Source organism: Protopterus annectens, chromosome 8.part0, assembly GCF_019279795.1.
Source record: "Protopterus annectens isolate FY-2018-M chromosome 8.part0, PAN1.0, whole genome shotgun sequence".
In the NCBI taxonomy this organism is placed as follows: Eukaryota; Metazoa; Chordata; order Ceratodontiformes; family Protopteridae; genus Protopterus; species Protopterus annectens.
Window position 1 is genome coordinate 6233518 of NC_056741.1, and position 14398 is coordinate 6247915.

Sequence of the window (14398 nt, forward strand, 5' to 3'; positions counted from 1 at the left end):
TCTACAATAAGAAGCCTGTTTACACACAGTCGGATTACCCAATCTGTCTGTCTTTTTTGTTAATCAAATGTCAATAAATAAAATAAATTATATCTGCATAAAGAATTCATACATTGCAGGCTCTAGCACAGAAATACTTCTACTTAGCAGAACATTACTAAATTACATTAATCAACTATTTAAACAGAAAAAGCATGTATCAGTTTTTGCAACTCCTCCACATCATCTCCTTTATCAACTAAACCTGTAAAGTGTTTAGTTACACAAAGACTTTCCCACCAATCAAATGTCAAAAAATAAATAATATAATTAACAAACATGTAAATACTAAATGACTTTACTAAGTCAATATCAAATGAACCCTACTCCTGTCTTGGTAGTAGGAAACGTAAAATGTACCCCTGCCCAATTAAGTGAAAAAAGCAGCTGTAGCTCTCAACCTTCCATCTCCAAAATGTGGAACACAGCTTACCAACAACTTCAACTAGGAAACTTGCAGGGTGGTTAAAATGCATTGCTTTATAGTTATAAAAAGTCATTTTTCATACCTCTCAACTGTCCCTAATTTTGCCTCAAATCTTAGCTCTGTCACTCGTAATCCCTCCAAAAACTGGTTAACCTTTGAAGGAAAGGTGTTGAGCTACACTTAATAAATAATAATAATTAGAGTAATAGACTTCTTTTACTTCAGAAAATGTACAATTCACATACAGTATTCTTATTCAGCCAATGTCTCCTGTTAATAGTACTAATGTTTTAAAAGTGTCCCTGATTATTTCTGGATTGACTCTGGTAAGATTTGTCCCTGATTAGTTGAGAGCTATGATTCTGATGAATTGATATAATTCAGGATTATGTATCATGGATATGTAAAAAAAAATCTTAACTTTAACTAACTCAGTACTAACTGTGTGACAAACACTACCAATTTGGAACAAAATCAAAGTGATGCAAACAACATCAGAACATCAAATATTTATTTATTTCAGGCATTTTCAGCAAGTGTTAACATTAAATAGCTGATCTTTGTTATTCAGTTGTTTGTAGCTTTCTTGCTAGAAACGTGCCAGTTGTTATCACTTGTCACTTCAGTGACAACTCCACAAACCCCTTGCTGTTGAGAAGGCAGGCAAAATCATGAATAAAAAAAAATTCTAAATGCAACAACAAAACAACCAAGATTATTCAGCAAATTGTTTTCCATAATGCCCTTTTCCAAAGTATTGCAGTGGTGTAAAAACTGTAGCAGCAGCAACACGCCATTGGATGACTTCTGTGTGTGCCCTCATTGACTCACTTTCTGTTAGAACTTATCAGATTTGGTCATATACTGCAATGCCGATTGGCTGTAATTGTGGTATATGAGCCAATCAAAAAACACAAAGTTGAACCAACACTGTTCAATGCGGAACAGCGGAAAAGTGAATCTTGGCTATGTACATGTGGAGCATTCCACACAATCTGGAGTGCTGAAATAGTAAGATGGGTGGTTCAGCAAGTAAAACTACACCCAGTACAATAATAAAATTTAAAATTCTGTCAATCCTCTGCCAAGCATCAAACCTGGGATGTTTTACATCCTGGATAGGCAATGTCCAGGACAGGACACAAGACTGAAAACCAGCACTGTCCTGGATAATCCAGGGTGGATGACAACCATACACAACAGTAGATGTGGAAGAGCGGTAGGCAGCACACTGTCCTCCATCCTTGTCATCATCAGCTGGGTCCTCAGCTGTGTCTATCTCAGTCTGTTTGCAGAGTATCAAATGCAGTCCAGGAGGAGGTGACCTGGAGGGTTTCCTGGTACATTCTGGTAGTCTGTGTTTGGTGGACTGGTATAGGTTCCACATCAGAGTGTGCCACTTGTGAGTCCTGGTATGTCACTCAGCTGGTGATAGAGGGCCTGATGATGTTTTTGGTGGATTGGAGCTGGACACCCACATTGGCAGTCTAGAGTGCATAATATGCAATTGACAAAATTGCACAGGTGCCAGGCCCTGAACAGTGGGACAACAGTGACTGGGGACAGCCATGAAGACAATAAAAGATGTGACTGACAAGTTTGATGTAGCCTGGTGGAGCACGCCAGTCAGCTTTCACTCCATCCTTTCAACCATAATGGTGTTCCCTTTCCTTATGTGTCTGCTCCATCCTCAGTTTGTATCCATCCCATCACCAATTGTCCTCTCTTTGTCTATTTTCCTCCTTTCTGTCTCTCCCCCCATTTGTGTCAGCACACCTTCCCTTACCTATACATTCATTTCCACCCCAGTCATAGTAAAATCTTATTGTGGCTCTCATCATTTCAAGAATGCTATATGCATGCCACAAGACTCTTTAGGTCACATAACCACCATGCCATGCTAGTTATTATGGGGCATACTGAGCTTTCTCCTGTGAATTTCCTAATTAGACTGACCCTGTCATAGAACATTGCTTCTTCTACATTGTTAATCAGATACTTTGGCTGCACTATGTTTTCTTCATGAAGCTGTGTGTGAGTCATTTTCTGAATTCACACCAAAGTCTTTATCAAATAATGTCAGAAATACCTTGGTCTCAGTAGTTACAACTGACCTCTGGAATTATCTTCCTTTAAATATGTGAAAAGATCCTGTCAAGACATCATCTAGGAAACACTTTTTTTTTCTTTTTCTCCAACTGATCTTCCAGCTATAATCAAAGTAACACCTGGCTTACTTTTCCTCATAACAGCACTCAGTCTAAGTAATATTAGAACATACCTGAAACCAACCAATGTTGTTTTGGGATTTATTGTACAACTACTTGGTAGTTCATAGGTTCATAGGCAAACTTTAGGTTATCTGTCTGCAGACTATTATATGCCTTGCCAATAAAGAGGAGTCAAAATCAATCTCTGTATGTTGTATCTGTAAGGCTAAGACATTAACCGTTATGCCAATACTCGCCCTATTGCTGTCTTGCTTTTGGTCAACCATGGAAGGACTCAATCCTAAGTCAGATGACTTATCCATTAAGCCATATTTATTTAGATTTATATTTTATTTTTTATCTCTGATTTTTTTGTCGGAGGTCAGAGGAGGCAGTTCAACAAAGTTGCTTTATGCAGACAATGTATCATTACAGGCAGACCCTGAGCAAGAACTGCAGCAAAGGATAGAGGAATGGAATGCAAAACTAAAGGCACATGGGATGAAACTAAGCATAGATAAGGCAGTGGTGATGGCAGCAAACTGGGGAAATCAGAGGAAGCTGAGAAATGAGATAGAAGGAAAGACAGTGGGACAGGTAAAAAGATTCAAGTATCTGGGAAATGTGGAAGAGGGGAAAGGAAGTCTGAATGAAGAGGTCAAAGCTAGAATCTGATGGGCTGCAGCCAACTGGCATACAGTGTCAGGTGTAGTCTATGACAGAAGAATTCAAATGAAGCTGAAAAGTTATGTATGGTACAAACACTTGGATCGTAAAAGCATAGCAGATGAAGAAGCTAGAGGTGATATAAATGAAGTACCTGAGAAGGGTGGTAGGATGCACACTGTGTGACAGATGAAGAAATGAGGACATAAGAGCAGAAGCCAGAGTAGCTCCAATTGCAGAAAAGACAAAAGAGAACAGATTACGGTGGTTCAGATACATGTGCAGAAAAGCAGAAGACAATCTGGTGAAGCAGATTTGGGACAGACAGGAAGAAGGTAAGAGGAAGTGAGCACATTCAGCAAAGAGGTGGATGGATTGTGTGAGAGAAGATCTGGAGCAATCAGGCATGAGTGTTGAAGAAGGTAGGAGTGTAGCATTGAATCAAGACAGATGGTGACATTAAACATGATACCCTGACTCCATGTAGAAAATGGAAAAATGGGGGTTGATGATGATGATGATTTTACTCTTTGTTGGACAAAAGGGGTAGAATGTAGCCAGGAAAATTCCATCCCTCCCCAAGAGATGTAAGCAACTATAAATTCATACAGTCTGTAGTAGACAGTACATCCCAAAATTTATCTGAAACCATCCAGTGTTGCTTTGTGCTGTATTGTGCAATTGCTGGTAGGAGATTTATTGTGAATAATGTTTTATTTTTCCTCTGATTTTGCTGCGATAATGAGGTGTAACTGTGAGTGATGGTGAATATAAATTATTGTGTGTAAAGGACATTCAGCATATTAGTGTGACAGGCACAACTGGTACAAAAAGTCATACTAACAACTTTCTGAATTACTTCACTTTGTACAAGGTTAGCTCATTTCACTTAATTTAATATTTATTTGCATATTGCTTTTGTGATTTTGTAACATAATTTGACTTTACATTGTTGATTGTTTCAACTTCTGTGAATTCTGTGGTCTCTGATTCTGATAATTTTCTTCTTTTTTGATTATTTAATTGTTTGCAGCTGAGAACGGATTATTTAATTAATGATTTGCTAAAGTATAAGGATCTTGCCCAGTGTACTAAATGCCTTGAATAATGCCTGATAACACTGGAGACTCATGTTCCCCAAGTAAAAAGCTGGATGATTTGATTAGTATTATTAAGAGTAAATCTAGGCTTAATAAACATGCCTTTATTTGCAGAAATGACAGAGCTTGGAATGATGCTGTTATATATATATCAATAACAGGGCTAATGAGATAAATAGAAAATGAAGTGTCCTCTGCTAGCAAAGATCCCTCAATCCCAATAAAAAATGAAAACACAGGTGACAGCTTTGGAATTCAGAAGATAAGTACACAGCAATATGAGGATTCAAAGCATGCAGATGAAAAAAAAAGGTACAAAGAAAGAAAAAAATGAAAGAGGAAGTATATAAAATGCAAAGAGGACATATAGGAAATAAAAGCACAATACTTTGTTATGTAATACCCTGGACTACATGAAATGAAAACATAGGTTCATAGGTTCATAGGTAGGTATTAGGCTATCTGCCCGAAGGCATTTATAAGTCTAGCCAGAATGTGTTGGCTTTTCCCGCCCCCTTAGATTAGTCCCCTGTGCCTCTGTCCAGCAGAGCCACTGAAGTGATTCCCAGGGTAAACTTTCTTTTTCCCATCCACTCGTCAAGGTTTCTCTTGAAGAGTGTTAGCGAGGAGCTCTGCCTAATGTAGATTGGAATCTTGTTCCAAAGCATGGGAAGTCTCTGGAACAGGAATCTATCCCTCCAGTACATCCTATTTATTGTTGTGGTGAGGTTTAGATCCCAAGAGCGTCTGGCTTGAGGGGATAAGTTTGTTTTAGGTGGAGCATGTTCATCAATTCTGGGTTGGACATGGCCTTGTATGTCAAGCAGAGATCACCTCTGAGTAGGCGGTATGCAACCAAGTACAGCTGGAGTTTCTTCAGTCGAGCTGCATATGGCATCTGTTTGAGGCCAGTGATCCTCTTGGTGAAGTACTTCTGTGGTCTTTCCAGTTGTTGCAGGTGTCTTGTAAGGTACACCCCAAATGGGGCATTGTACTCTATGATGGGTCTGATAAGTGATGAGTAGAGGGGCACAATGACCTCTTTTGATCTGGATGCAAACCCTTTTGTGATTAGTTAGGCCACATAGAAGGATTTTCTAACCACTTTGGCAATGTGATTATCAAAGGAGAAATTACTATCTGCTTGGGTCCCCAGATCCCTTATTACTTTTTCCATATTTAGGGGGCTACCACCTATGTGGTAGTTTGTGTCTACTTTTTTTTTTCCAAAGGGGATAACTATGCACTTTTTTGGCATTTAGCTTGAGGCCATGATTTTGACTAGAAGAAGATGGCTTACCATTTGAACAATTTGAATATTGTTCAATCAAAAAACATGCAGTTTACAGAAAATGACCTCACTTTTCCAACAGAGAAGGAAGGAAAAATAGAAAAGAAAAAGTGGCAAGGGGCAGGTGAGAAAAGAGACATCTGAACTGAACTTGGAAGGATTAAAGAAAACTACTGTAAGGAAAAAAGAGGGAGAAAGACTGACATTGACAACATAGCTCAGGCCATGGAAACACAACGACAGCTAGGTTAGAATTATATGCCTGCTAATAAAGCAAGCTGTCAAAACCCAGAGATTAATAAGCCTAACAGTGACAAAGATCATTATTTTGTAACGAATGAAAAAAGCAGATATTAGTAAATTAAAAGTGGGAGATTATTCAGATATGGTCAGAAGAGATACACGAGTAATTGGAGATTCGGTTATTAAAGGAGCTGATAGTCACATTTGCCGAGAGGATAATGAGATTCTAATGGTGTTATGCTTTCCAGGAGCAAAAATACTGATGTGAACAAGGGTCTAGAATCCTTTAATGTAAGGAAGTATGGAGCTATGTTTATTGATGTTGGTTCAAATTACATTATCTTTAAGGACTCACTGGGTGTTAGTAGAGAACCTACAATCCTCTTAGATGGCATAGATTATACAGGTGTTAGAACATAATTTTCAAAAATCACATATAGAAAGAAGAGTCATGTGAGCATAAATCAAAAGTTGTGTTTGGGTAAATACCTACATGAAACATGGCCCATTACAAAAAAAAAGTAGAAATGTCTATAACTTCTATGGCAAAGTTTGGCACAAATGTGTTCAGACTGGATAGATTTCATATGTCAAGAAGGTATCATTTCCTTTTTTGTCTTCTTGAATTCCCAGATTCCTTAATGTGCAAGAAGGGATTTTTTTATATCATAGAAAGTGCATATTGTTCAAATGGTAAGCCATCTTCTTCTACTACTCCATCTTCACCAAGATCCATAGTTATAAAATTCCTTTCATTTCTTGACAAAGAACATATCTTAAAAACAGCTTGGTCAAAGGCACCCTTAAAATATGAACAACATATCATACAATTTGACAATGACTATTCTCCTAAAACAATTGATAAAGGGAAAAATGATGGCCTTTAGTAAAGTTGTTTAAACAAAATAACATGAAAGATCAAATCATTTTCACAGCAAGAATATAAATCTACTTACAGAATGGACCAATAACCTTTCACGACATTGAAGAAGCATCCGTCTTCATAAAAAACAACAATAACATTTTTGTTTACAAAAACAAGAATTTGACACTGAAGATATCTGCTGACAAGTTCAAACGGTTAAATGTTAAAAGAAAAGGTAGAAAACCAACCAACTATATGATTCTGTACCAAAAAATGCCAAGGAATTCTCATATTAAATGACAGAATAGTTGCTTTATATAGTTCTGCTGCAATTTATTTAATGCGCTTAGTATGGAACTGTAAAACAACTACAATTCCACATAAATACTGTACTTCTTTACAGCCTGTAAGAATCTTCATTTAAATGTATAACAGTTAATCCAATGTTATACATGTCTTATTTATCGTTCTACTAAAATTCCTCAGTAACTTTAATTCACAGTAAAACCTAAGCATTAGTAACAATCTAGTGCAATCTAAATGTAAACATTTTCTCCTTAAAACATGAAGTATAAGTGATTCTTTAACATCATACACGTTTCATGTAACTTTGCAATACATTCTTCTAATGGGGGATAATTGCTCTGTGTTCACTTCTCCTAACGTTTTATTCAGGATCTTTTTTCTTTTTTCTTTTGGATCATTAGCAGGACAGTTTATACCTGTGTCAAAATAGAATATTATCAATGATTATGAAAAATGCATCAGAAACAAAATGCAAATCTAAATGTTCTATTCATAACAGCTTCTTTGGTTTAGATAGGGGATGATTTTTAACAGCTGTTGCTTGGATATGGAGACCTTTGTTATGTTGTTTTATGTGTCTCATCTTTTCTTCTTTGACACTGGAAACCCTGTTTTCTTTTTATAACGTCTGTGCTCTACAATGCTTAGCATGAGGGAAGTAAATACTTCTGGGCATACCAACAGTGGCACGGTATCTATTTAACTGCATTCTCATGTAAATGTAATAATTTACACAAACAACATTTAATTAAGGAGAAAAATCAATAAATATACTTATACTAGATATCTCCTTAGTTCATGGTCACATAGCATTAGCATTTCTCCTAAATTATATTATATCCATACTTTGCATACATTAAATAATCATTTGACAATTTCTTAAACAGGGTCAGTATATTATAGCAATGGGGTTGCTATCATTTATTTAACTGATACACACTCAGTTTAAGAAATACATTTTGCTCAGAATATTGCTTTAGTGTAACTCCTCTGGAAAAGAACTATATGGACAAATAACCCTTGGAGAGCTTATCACTCTCTGTGGGAAGAAGTATGTGTTCTAAATAAGAAGGGACTTCCTGTTCACAGATGACCTATATGGATAAAAGTTGTAAAATTAAATCAGGGTTTGTTTAGGTTTATTGATCTGTCATATTTTAAATGGTAACTATAGATAATTATTTGCCAAATATTTTAAGCAAAATTGTATATATAGTGACTTCTTAGTATTGTTTAATCTATTCAGGATATAGATTATTACATGAATTTTCATTAGATGGTGAACACTAAGGTTGATTGGGCACACATACAGGTTATTTTCAGCACTAATTGATCCATTTCTGGGTTAGTGTCTTTTAAATATTGATTTATTTGATCTATGAAAGTGTAAACCCTTCCTTATTAAGAAACATATATAAAAAGTGCCTGTATATCATAACATTATACATTGTAGACTCTGTTGACATTCTGGGTAAAATAATTATATAAAAGAGACAGAAAGAGGAAAGGGGAACAAAATGGAAAAAGAAAGAGAAAAAAGAGAAGAAAGGAAGAAAAAAGAGAGAAACAGAAAAAGTGAATAAGGGAAGGAAATGAAAGGAGAGGAATGAGAGAAGGAATGAAATGGTGAAGAAAGAATAGAAGAAATAAGGGATGCAGAGAGAGAAAGGAAGGGGGGAACTAGGAAGGGGAAGAGGGGTAACAGAAAACAGAATAAGCAAAAACTGCAAAGGAAAAAAGGCGAAAAGGAAAGGGGAAAGAATAGGAAAATAGAAGAATGGAAGAGTAAAACAATGATAAGAATCTATAAGTGAGGATAGAAGGTGGTTAGTAAATTAATAATAAAGAGAAGAAGAGGAAAGAAAGAGTGTAAGAGAGATGACTAGAAAAAAATTGGAAGAGAAGGGAATAGGAAAGAACAAAATCATAAAAAGGGGAAGGTGAAAAGGACAGAGGAAAGGAAACAGGGGAATGATATAAATAATAGGGAAAACAATGGGAAGGAGTTAATAGACTAAAGGGAAAAAAGGAGTAGAGAATGAGCTGTACTAGTGGAGCACTGTAAAGAAATGCTATGCACTTTCAGATATCTGAGCATTATTCTCAGTGTTTAAGTTGTGGTTTAAAAGGGGGAACATTTAACAAACTACTAATTACTTTCATTTTATTATACTATATATACATACCACATTTACCAAATAATAAATGTTTTCAAGATGAAAACTTTCATTTTGTGCAGCTCTGTTCAGTTTTTTGTTGTACAATTTATCAAAAGAGCTTTTAGTTGGTTAGTCTAGTGGTGTCTCTAGTTCTAGCCTACAGATTTTTAAAAAAAGTCCATTTATATATTGCAATTAAGTTATTTTATTAATTTGTTTATGTTCATTACAATCATGCATTTTTATTTCCCTTGTACCGACAGACTGTTCTTAGTGATAAAAAATGTGATTTAATAATTTACATTCTTACAAAAATAAAATTACTCAGGTTAATTCCTTTTAACTTCTTGTATGGATTTAATTTTAACCTCTTTAAGTGATAATGGTTTAAACAATTCCATAAATAGGGGGTGCCTATTAAAATACCTTGATATCATTAACTCACAAGTAGTATTTCTTCAAGAAACACACTTTAAACATTTAGATAAATTTATTTGGAATCCAAAACACTACTCAATAATGGCAGAATCAAAATTTAAAATAAAAGAAGTGGTATCATGATTCTATGGAAAATAACACCACAATGTCCCAGATCATTTATAAATTTGTAAGTCAAAATGATATTACATTTTGTGGTTATAAAATAACAGCAGAATTTGGACTTTGGCTAACTTGTATTGGTTTCCAGAGAGGGGCATTAAACTAGTTAAGAAACATCTGGATATTATTCTGAGTAATGCAAAAGACAATCTAATCACAGGAGTTGATATCAACTGTATATTAAGACTTCTGAAACTACTACTTCTAGAAAATTAAGACTATCCACATTAGCTAAGGTCCTCAATAACTACATTGAACAATTTAATGTAAAATATATCTTTTTAACAAGAAAAAGTTCAAAAGTGGTATCTACCAAAAAATACTAAAAATGTGAATGAATGGACTCTGACTATGGAAAATGAAATAATTTAATGTATTATAATAAAAAGCACACACAATTTATTTCATAAGTGCTTTCATATCTCAAGGAGACTTCATCAGAGAAAATCAATTAGTTTCCAACCATCTTATATAACAAGTGATAGTACACTCATTTACATACTTGCTTTCACTTCATTAAATGTCAATCAGCATTAAAGTTACAATACACAACATAGAGTTCATGTTAAAATGTCAGCCTTTTCTCTTAAAATAGGTTCAATGGACACTTGGTTATTTATTCCAGGTAAAAAAGTGGCATTTAATTTTAACTGCCACACTAACTCTGTTTTTAAAAGCGTGTAACAGTAAGCATGCACAGTAAGGTAGTATTTGTTGATGGCAATTGTACCACAAGTAGGGTGGTTTACTTAGCTAAGTGTGAAAGCTGTACATGATTTTATATTGGTAAAACAGAAAGAGCATTAAAGACAATAATTTATGACCACCTTTATGATATAAGTAGGAAAACAGTCACAAATGCAATGTGCAGGCACTCCCTAGTTTGCCCCAGTTTTAGAAGGTTTACCTTTGGGATACTGGAAAAAATAAATCTGGGGGTGTTGAATGGCAAAGAATGCTTTTAAAAAGAGAGCTAAGATGGTTGGAAACTAATTGATTTTATCTGATGAAGTCTCATTGAGAGATGAAAGTGCTTATGGAATGAATTTTGTGTGCTTTTTATTATAATACATTAAATTATTTCATTTTCCACAGTCAGAGTCTGTTCATTCATATTTTTTAGTATCTTTTTAACAAGAGTTGATACATCTGTAGATTTTGCTCATTACTCCTTTAATTATGTGACACAAACCAGAACTGACAATATATTAACATCAGATGACCTACCCTCTAAAATAGTTTGCTTTAATCTAATACAGCGTTCATTTTCAGTCCATAATGCTCTTATCTTATACAATTCTGGAATGGAATAAAATTCCTTCCTCTATAGTCAATTTAAAATAATTGAAATCTTGGTTTCTTTCAAAAACTGATTTCTTTGTGCAAATAAATAATACTGAAGAAGTAAACAAAGTTATGATATGGGATTCTTTTAAAGCTTATATGCATTGTAAAATAATAACCCGATTAAAGAAAAATAGAAGGACTGGGGTAATGAGTTTATAGACACTCAAATCAAATTAAAAATGCCAAATCTAAGTTAAGAAAAGGAGATAAACTAATAAAGTAGAAAATGAAAACTTAAACAAAAAAAATATGATTCTGTATCTCCTAGAACAGCTTTAGCTATATGAAATCTAAAAATAGCCTCATGTACTACAACTTCTAAATATTTGAAAAAGCTTACAGAAAGAATGAAAGTACAGTCTAAATGTAACCATATAAAAGAAATTAAAAAAACTCAAATCACAATAACATTTGCAGTGATATCAGGGATATATTGAACATGTTTTGACAAGATTATATGTCTTTACAACAGGGAGTGAAGTAATTGTACCATTTCAACACAAATTTAAAGGATCTTCTTGATATATCTCTTCTGAAAAAAAATCTCCTTAATTAAAAGACAAATTGACTGTTCAAATTTATTTTAAAGAAATCTCTGATAAAATAAAATAATTTACAAAAAAGCAAATTATACACCTATTACATAATATCCTTTCAATCATACGGTCAGATGGGATAATTCCACCTTCTTGAAGATGTTCTTTAATAGTACATATTATAAAAGAAAACAAAATCCTCTTTTATGCTCTGTATATAGACCCCTTTATCTAACAAATCTGGACTATAAACATTTTATGTATACTTTAGCTGATAAATTAAAAAGAAAGTCTTTACAGGAACTAATTAACACAGAAAGATCTGGTTGTGATTGCAAGAACCAAACACAAGATAACATTAAAAGAATAGTAAGTATTGATATTTTAAACAAAAAACAAGATGTTATATTTATTAATCTTGATATGCAAAAGGTCATTGATTCATTAAATTGTAATTTATTCAAATCTTTAGATGTATTTGATTTTCCTTCTCAATTCTTATCACCCCTAAGTAATAGATATAAATATAACATGGCCTATGTTATACTGGTTCCATTCTTTTCTGAACCATTTATGCTAATTAGAGTAACAAAATAAGGTTATCCTTTGTCCCCATCCTCTCTGCATTAGTCATAGACATATTGGCATAGTAATTAGATCTAATAAACAAATAAAAGGATTAGAGCTGAATGAACATTATAATTCTAAAATTATGGCTTCTGTGGGTGATGTTATGCTAACACTAACTCAGAAGAATCATTAAATGAACTAAACAAAGTTATCTAAAAATTTTCAAACTTGTTAGATCTTTATTTTAATCCTTTTAAATCCAAACATCTGATTTTAAATAAAAAAAACATTTTATGAACAGTCATGGTGATTTTATAGGTATTGAATCCCAGTTTCTGTCTTATTTGGGTATTATCATATTGAAGAAACAAGCAATGTTAACTATGGTAAAATACTGAAAGATAAATCAAATGTGATACTTAAACAGAATAAATTAATTATTTCATTTGAAGACAGACTTCAGCAAATTAAGATGATTTTATATACAAAGATTTTATTCATAACAAAACTATAGGCCTTCCCCCAGTAAAGATGACACAAAAAAATACTTTAATAAGTGACTTTTAAATTTCATATGTTTTTAAAAAAAAGCAGAATTGCTCAATTTTATCATACTAATACTTGGTATTTAGGAGGTATTAATTTTCCAAACACAGAAACTTATGCCAAAGTAATAGTGTTTAAAGTTCTAGTGAATTGGTTAAACCCTAACTATACAGTAAATTGGAAATCCTGGCATTTTTTTTTTTTGATTTTTAGTCCCAAAAATAAAAATTAACATTACATCTACTGAGATAAACAATTCTTTGTGGTTATATGTATGACACTTTAATCAATTTAATATCTATTCTCCCACACAATCAAAATACATCAATTTACTCTTAGAATTAAAACTATAGTTATTAATCAAAACCTGAAATAACAAAGCCAACATTAAAACTGGGTTGGTTTTCTTCTGAACTATTTCTGATAAATAGAGGAACAAAACAAGGTTGTCCTCTGTCCCCTATTCTCTTTGCATTAGCCATAGAAATAATGATAGCAATTAGCTCTAATAAAAAATAAACAGATTAGAGGTTAATGAGCATTATAATTCTAAAATTATGCTTTTTGTAGATGATGTTATGCTAACAATAGCTAATTCAGAAGAATCATTAAATTAACTAAACTCGGTTATCAGTTTCAAACTTGTCAGATGTTCATTTTAATCATTTTAAATTCAAATATCTTATGTTAAATAAAACATAATTTAATAAACTCTCGTGCTGATGTTTTAGGTATTGAATACCAAACTGTGTCTTAGCTGGGTATTATCATAGTGAAGAAACTAAAAATATTAACTATGAGAAAATACTGAAGGATGAATCCAATCTGATACTTAAATAGAACAAATAAATTATTTCCAAATATTTTATAAATTATACCAGTTCTATCCCTTCCCCAGTAAAGAGGATATGAAAAACTTAAGTTACTCTTAAATTAATATGTTTTCCAAAATAAAAAAAAAAACAGAATTGTTCAATTTCACCATACCAGGCCTTGAAATTTAGGTGGTATTAAGTTTCCATACACAGAAGCATTTACCAAAGTGACAATGCTTAGAATTGTAGAGACCTGATTAGACCCTAACTATACAGCATATTGGACATAGTTGCACATTTTTACTTTTTAATCCTAAAAATAAAAATTAACACTACCAGCTCTATTGAGTTAATAAACATTTTTTTGTGGTTACATGTATAACACTTTATTAAATTAAAATATCTATTCCCCCACATGTTCCGAATACATTAATTTAATCTTTAAAAAATAAAATTATAATTATTGGTAATCCAGACCTGAAATTATGGTTTGATACTCTAATTCCCTTTAGCATAGCTAAAGGATTTGATTAAGGATTTCATCTTCAGAAGTTTCTTAAATGGAAAAATAATAACACTGTATTTTGGTATAATTGTCTCAGTGGTACAGAAATTAAGTCAGTATTATCATTAATCTCATAATATAATTTACAAGTTTAAGACTGGTTAATTTTACAG